We start from the raw sequence: 7,587 nt of genomic DNA, 5'->3' as shown, positions 1-7,587 counted from the left end.
AACAAACCACTTGCATTGGAAACCTTCTTAACAAAAGAAATTTTGTCCTTCTCTTCCAAACATCTAATGGCTTCCACATGAAAATCAACATCAACACCTCCATCCACCCCAAACGCCTCCGCCTTCTCCCATAGTTTTGATGCCACATCATTGACCGAATTAACGTTAGCAGGAGACATATGTTGACTAGCAATCGAATTGGCATCAATAACGGACCCTGCATTTGACCTCCCATAACCAATAAAAGACAAGGAGTATGAAAGCGAAGAGGATCTCGAAACCATGTCGGTCATCCTCTTCTTCGAATTAAATCGATTATTCCTGAATTTAGAAGAGGGATAAAGAGAAGAGAAGTAAGACTTTTTGATGATAACATTATCCTCCAAACAGTCTTGATTATCCGCTGGAAAATGTTGGGAAGGAATACCCTACAACTTACCAAAAGAACACTGAACACTGGAAATAGCAGCATTTTGGGCCTTAGAAACAGCAGGCCCAACCTGGATCTGCTTTCCAATAGCGTCAATGCTTTCACTTGTCATTAAACCAGCAATATAGTCCACTTTGATCACCTGGGCTTTATAAGGGACCGACCCAATAGCTGTCCCAAAAAAGGACTCACAAAACTCGCTGTTGGCTTATCCTGATTTTTAACAGACGCCGAAAAACCCTATAGATCATTCGAGCAACTAATGGCTTTTAAGGAGTCACTTTGAGCCTTTGATCCAATCACTTCCGCAATATAAGTTGATGGGCCACGTGCCAACAAACATGGAACACCTGCTACTTTATTTACGGTTGATCTATTTATTGAAGCTACTTTATTTCCATAATATTTAGCCCATCAACAAACATGCGAGAGCTTCAATCACTTCCGCAAAATATACGGTTGATCTAAATATTTGTATATATTGTAAAACTATATTTATGATCCAAATATAAATATAAATATGTTTTTATTTTAAAAATAATAAAATTTCTTGGTTAAATAATTTTGTCTTCATGTTTTTTCACTCTTATTATATTTTAGAAATAAATGCGCGCAACACACTAATACCCGTGCAAACGCACGGGTATCTAGATCAGAATTTGTGCGAACCCACATGTTATTAACTTTTTTGTACAATTAAAGAAAGATAAAAGTAAATATATTTAACATAATGTATGAATCCAAACACGGGAAAAATATATATTTTTTAATTATTTCTATTATTGATATTTTTATTTTAAAATTATTTTTAATTTAAGATACAATAGTTGTTACGATAATAAATGGAAGGTCAGTTATATATTGTTGATGTAATAATTTGACAAATATATGAGCAATTTTGTATTTCTTTCTATTCATTTTTATTACATTTTGAAAACAAATGAGCATAATTCACCGGTACCCGTACAAACGCACGAGTATCCAGATCAGAATTCGAGCGAACCCATATATTATTATATTTTTTTTATACAATTAAAAAAAATAAAAGTAAATATATTTAAAATAATGTATGAATCCAAACACGGGAAAAATATTTTATTTTTTAATTATTTATGTTACTAATATTTTTATTTTGAAATTATTTTAATTTAAGATACAATATTTTTTAAGATAATATATTAAAAAATGAGCTATATATTATTGATGTGATTATTTCACTAATATATGCTATTAATGGAAACTATTATTTTTAAATTAATGAGTCAATTTAATTATTTTGTTTTGTAAATGGGTACAAGTGTGGTTTATCCAAATATTTTTATAAATAATGTCAAAACAAAAATAATATTACATACGAGAAAATATATTGTTCATCCAAATATTTTTATATATGGAAAAATTATATTTATGATCAATACATAAATCAAAGTATATTTTTATTTTAAAAATAATAAACTCTTTTGGTAAAAAAAAATATTTTTCTTTTTTATATTCTTATTATATTTTAAAAACAAATGCGTGTAACATACTGGTACCCGTGCGAACGCAGGGTATCCCACTAGTTAAATATATATAATAGATGAATTGTGAAATGGTGAAGAAAAATAAGAAGAGAATAAATAGGGTGTCATGGGATGAAATAAGAGTTCATTATGGAATGGTAAGAAAATAAGAAGAGAATCAATAGGATGTCATGGTTCTCAATCGGTAAACCGAAGCATGAAGGTGGATTGGGTGTTAAAGACCGTGGTGCATTTAATATGACGCTTCTGAGCAAATGGGCTTGGAAAATTCTTTTAGCAAATGATATGACTTGACATTCTCTCTTATCTTACAAATATGGAGATATTAGAGGCATATTCTTCAACCCATATTGGTCTGTTAATGTTAGAAAATCATCTATTTGATGGGGGGATTTATTCCTTATATTATTATTATTATATTATTCTTTATATTATTATTATTATATTTTATTTTAATTATTTGGAGTGGTAATTAATTAATTGGTTATTAGGTAGTATAATAATTAATTATATTAATTAATTTGTTGTGTTAATTAATTATTTAGTTGATATGAGATATCATTGAATAATTAATTATATTAATTAACTTGGTGTGTATACCGTGTTGGTTTAATTTAATTGAATTAAATAGAGATATTATAATACTATGTCTTATTGGGCCTATTAATTAAATTAGAGGTATCATTCTTTAAGCCCAAATATAATACTAGAATAGTAAGAGGTAGGAGAGTGAGAAGTAGGATTCATTTGATCATTTGACGGCAACAGAGAAAGAAAAGAGGAAAAGTAAGGAGAAGAGGGGAAGAACAAGAGAGAAGCTAAGGTTTCCAGAAAATTGAAGAGGTAAGGGGGAGAATCCTTATTATTATGAGTTAGTATGTCTGGGTTAATGGGTAGAAATATGTTTACGTTGAAATCTCTAAATTTCATGGTTTTTGGTATTGTTAGGTTTTGATGAGTATTCTTGATTTGTGGTGATTTAATTTTGTTAAACTTGCAAATTAACTTTATATACTTAGCGTATTGTATGAGTTATAATTCTCTGAGCGTTTGGCTTTTTACGGAATCGAAATCGGAGGTCCGAAAGGCCTCCAACGATAAAAAACGCAGAAAATTCTGCATTCTATTTTGGTGTTAACCGGTTAACCAAAAACGTTAACCGGTTACTTGTTAAAAATCTGCGCAGGCATTGCATTCTGTTTTGGTGTTAACCGGTTAACCAAAAGCGTTAACCGATTACTTGTTAAAAATCTGCGCAGGCATTGCATTCTGTTTTGCATTATCCGGTTACCCAAAAGCGTTAACCGGTTAACACTGTTGAAAATCTGCCAGGAAGTGCATTCTGTTTCGCGTTAACCGATTACCTGAAATCGTTAATCGGTTAACACTGTTGAAAAATGAAAAATGGAGACTTAAAAAGTTGTATTCAGTTTGAAATGAAATCTAAGTGTGCGTATTTGATAATTAGCCTATATTTGTGAATGATATATTGTTATGAATGTGTATATGTACCATTGGTGGATAATTTATAGAGTTGAATTATGGTGATATGTGGAATGTTAAGATGGGAGAGATGATCTTAATTGCATATGTGTTGGTATTTGTACATTCATTCATGACATGGCCGACTTCATGGTGGAAGCGGTGAAACTGTGGGTTCACATGGTAATAGACGTTGATCCTTGAATGGAAATAGGCGTAGAAGACGTTGATCCTTAATTGGAAATAGACGTAGTGGCTTTGATCTTGTCCGGATCGGAAGCGTGGCTTGGATTCTAGATATTGAATCGGAAAGCGGTGAAACGTTGGGTTCACATTGCGGTACCACATGCATAGAGTCACATGTCTTGCATCGAGTCACATTAGAGTTATGTGATAATTGAGTGTATGCATTGATGTGATTGTGAGGTGTGTATGAGATATGGTAATTGAATTTGGTGATATTTGGATACCTAATTTGACAAAAATATGTGATTATGTGATAATTGTAGTTATGTGTATATTTGGGAATATAGTATTGGATTTTAATATTATACTCCTTGCGTTTTGATGGATGTTGGAAACATGTGAAAATAATGTTGGTTAGTATTATTTACATGGTTATACGAAGTGTGATGAATTCCTTAATTGTTGATTTAATCATTGTGCCTTATTATACTTCTTCATAATGATTTGAATTCTCACCCTTCTGTTTGAATGTTGCCTTTACATGGGCATCGTGTAGATATTCCAGAGTAGTATTGCTGAAGTAAGTGGACGGTAGCTCACCCGAGATTTAGCCGGAGAGTTTCTGTGTTTTAGCTTAGAGACTAGGTAATGAGTCAATGTTCTGGTCATGTAACACGGGGTAGATTAGTAGTATTGAACTTATGCCTTATTTGGACAGGTATTACGTTATTACTTGTGAACATGTTTAATTGCAATTTGCTGTTTGAGAGGCCATAGTGCCAAATATTCTGGATATGGTTTTATTTTATCTTGAGGAGATTATTGAGAGATGATCATGGTATGGGACATGCATCATTTTATGAAATACATGAGTATTCATTATTTTTCGCTGCGAACGCATATTCTTGAATATTCATGATAATTGAAATGTGTTATTTTAAATGACCAGGTGTATTGTATATTGATGATGAAAGCTGTTTGGTTTTTGAAAGCTTTTAGTTTTTGAAAATGGCGATGTGACGCCCTTTTATTTATATGCGTGTTTATTCACTCTGATTATATGCTGAGTATTTTGGGGTAGAAAAAGGGGTGTTACATTAGTGGTATCAGAGCATGGTCGACCAGTTGGTCAATAGTCGTTAATGTTTTCCAATCCTGTTGTACTTTATTTGTGTATCTGACACGATCAATACTGTTTGTCTGGTTGTTCAGGCTGTTCAGGATGATGGTTGCAGGAAGGAATGATGATGCCATTGCTGAGGCGCTGAGGATGTTGGCTGACACCATTGGTCAGATCACTCAAGCGAATGCTGGTAACCGAAATGGAGATGATGATGAGTTCCGTGCTTTGGGGAGATTCCATAGGAACAATCCTCCTGTTTTTGAGGGTGAGCATGAACCTGATAAAGCTCAAGCTTGGCTGAAGGCAATTGAGAAGATCTTCAGAGTCATGAACTGTACTGATGCTCAGAAAGTGCAGTTTGGGACTCATATGCTTGAGAAGGAAGCTGAAGATTGGTGGAATAACACTCTTCAGAGGTTTGAAGAAGACAACATTGAGGTTACTTGGGCTCTTTTCCGTGATGTCTTCTTGGAGAACTATTTTCCAGAAGATTGTCGTGGGAAGAAAGAGGTGGAGTTCCTTGAATTGAAGCAAGGAAATGGTACTGTTGCGGAATATGCTGCTAGATTTCAGGAGCTTATCAAGTATTGTCCTCATTACAATACTGCTAATGCTGAGAGATCTAAATGCTTGAAGTTTGTGAATGGCTTGAGACATGATATCAAGAAGGCCATTGGTTACCAACAGATTACTCGTTTTGCGGAGTTGGTTAACAACAGTCGGATTTATGATGAGGATAGTAGGGAAAGTGCTTCTTTCTACAAGAATTTGAAGGGGAAGAACCAGGATCGTGGGAAACTGTATGATGACAAGAGGAAACAACTTGGTTTTGGTAAGAAGCCAAGTGGGGGAGGATCTTCTACTCCACTTAGCTGTTTCAAATGTGGCGTTGAAGGTCATCGTGCTGTTGATTGTAGTAAGGATTCTGTGACGTGTTTCAAGTGTGGCAAGAGTGGTCACAGAGCAAACCAGTGTGGAGTTGGTTCGAGTGTTACTTGTTATAATTATGGTGAGAAAGGTCACATTAGTACCAAATGTGATACGCCGAAGAAGGAGCAAGCGAAGGGAAAGGTGTTTGCATTGTCTGGTGCGGAGGCCACTACCGATGATAGGCTAATCCAAGGTATGTGCCTTATTAATGGTACACCTTTGATTGCCATTATTGATACCGGTGCAACACATTCTTTCATTTCTTTGGATTGTGCTAAGAGATTGAATCTTATATTATCTAATATGCGTAGAAGCATGGTTATTGATACACCTGCTATGGGTTCTGTTTCTACTTCCTATGTGTGTCTGAATTGTTCGTTGAGTATCTTTGGTAGGGATTTTGGAATTGATTTAGTTTGTCTTCCTTTAGAGCAACTTGATGTGATTTTGGGTATGAATTGGTTAGAATTTAATCGGGTGTATATCAACTGTTTCGAGAAGACGATTATTTTTCCTGATGTTGGTGCTAAGGAAGATTGGTTTGTGTCTGCTAAGCAAGTTGAGGAATTGGTACAAGGTGGTGCCGAGTTGTTTATGTTGTTGTCAACCTTGGATATTCGTGAGAAGAGGACGATTGAAGAATTGCCAATAGTTTGTGAGTTTGCGGAGGTATTTCCGGAAGATATAAGTGATTTACCGCCGGAACGTGAGGTTGAGTTTTCGATTGATTTTGTTCCTGGAACTAGTCCTGTATCGATGACTCCCTATAGGATGTCTGCTTCTGAGTTAAAGAGTTTAAGAGTCAACTTGAAGACTTGCTTGAGAAGAGGTTTATTCGTCCTAGTGTGTCACCGTGGGGTGCACCCGTTCTGTTGGTCAATAAGAAAGAAGGTTCTATGAGATTATGTGTTGATTATAGACAACTGAATAAAGTGACAATTAAGAACAAGTATCCACTTCCGAGGATTGACGATCTGATGGATCAGCTGGTTGGAGCTCGTGTGTTTAGCAAAATTGATTTGAGGTCTGGGTATCATCAGATTCATGTAAAGGCTGAGGATATTCAAAAGACTGCTTTTCGGACAAGGTATGGTCACTACGAGTACTCCGTGATGCCTTTTGGTGTAACTAATGCACCTGGTGTATTTATGGAGTATATGAATAGAATTTTTCATGATTATCTGGATAAGTTTGTTGTTGTGTTCATCGATGATATATTGATTTATTCTAAGAGTGAAGGGGATCATGCCGAGCATTTGAAGGTTGCGTTATCGGTGTTGAAAGAGAGGAAGTTGTTTGCTAAACTCTCTAAATGTGAGTTTTGGTTGAGTGAAGTAAGTTTTCTTGGACATGTGATTTCGAGTGGTGGTATTTCTGTGGATCCTACGAAGGTCAAAGTTGTGTCTCAATGGGAAGCTCCTAAGTCTGTTGCTGAGATTAGAAGTTTCCTTGGTTTGGCTGGTTATTATAGGAAGTTCATTGAAGGATTTTCTAAGTTGTCGTTACCATTGACGCAGTTGACTAGGAAAGGTCAAGCTTTCATTTGGACTTTGCAGTGTGAAGCGAATTTTCAAGAGCTTAAGAGAAGATTGACTACGACTCCCATTTTGATTTTACCGGATCCGTTAGAACCTTTCGTTGTGTATTGTGATGCTTCTTTGTTGGGTTTGGGAGGTGTTTTGATGCAAAAAGGGCAAGTGGTAGCTTATGCTTCAAGGCAACTTAAAGTTCATGAGAGGAATTATCCGACGCATGATTTAGAGTTGGCCGCCGTTGTGTTTGTGTTGAAGCTTTGGAGACATTATTTGTTTGGATCGAGATTTGATGTGTTTAGTGATCACAAGAGTTTGAAGTACTTGTTCGATCAGAAGGAATTGAATATGAGGCAAAGGAGATGGTTGGAATTCTTAAAA

Source organism: Lathyrus oleraceus, chromosome 2 (assembly GCF_024323335.1).
Source record: "Lathyrus oleraceus cultivar Zhongwan6 chromosome 2, CAAS_Psat_ZW6_1.0, whole genome shotgun sequence".
In the NCBI taxonomy this organism is placed as follows: Eukaryota; Viridiplantae; Streptophyta; class Magnoliopsida; order Fabales; family Fabaceae; genus Lathyrus; species Lathyrus oleraceus.
This window is presented reverse-complemented; position numbering follows the sequence as displayed.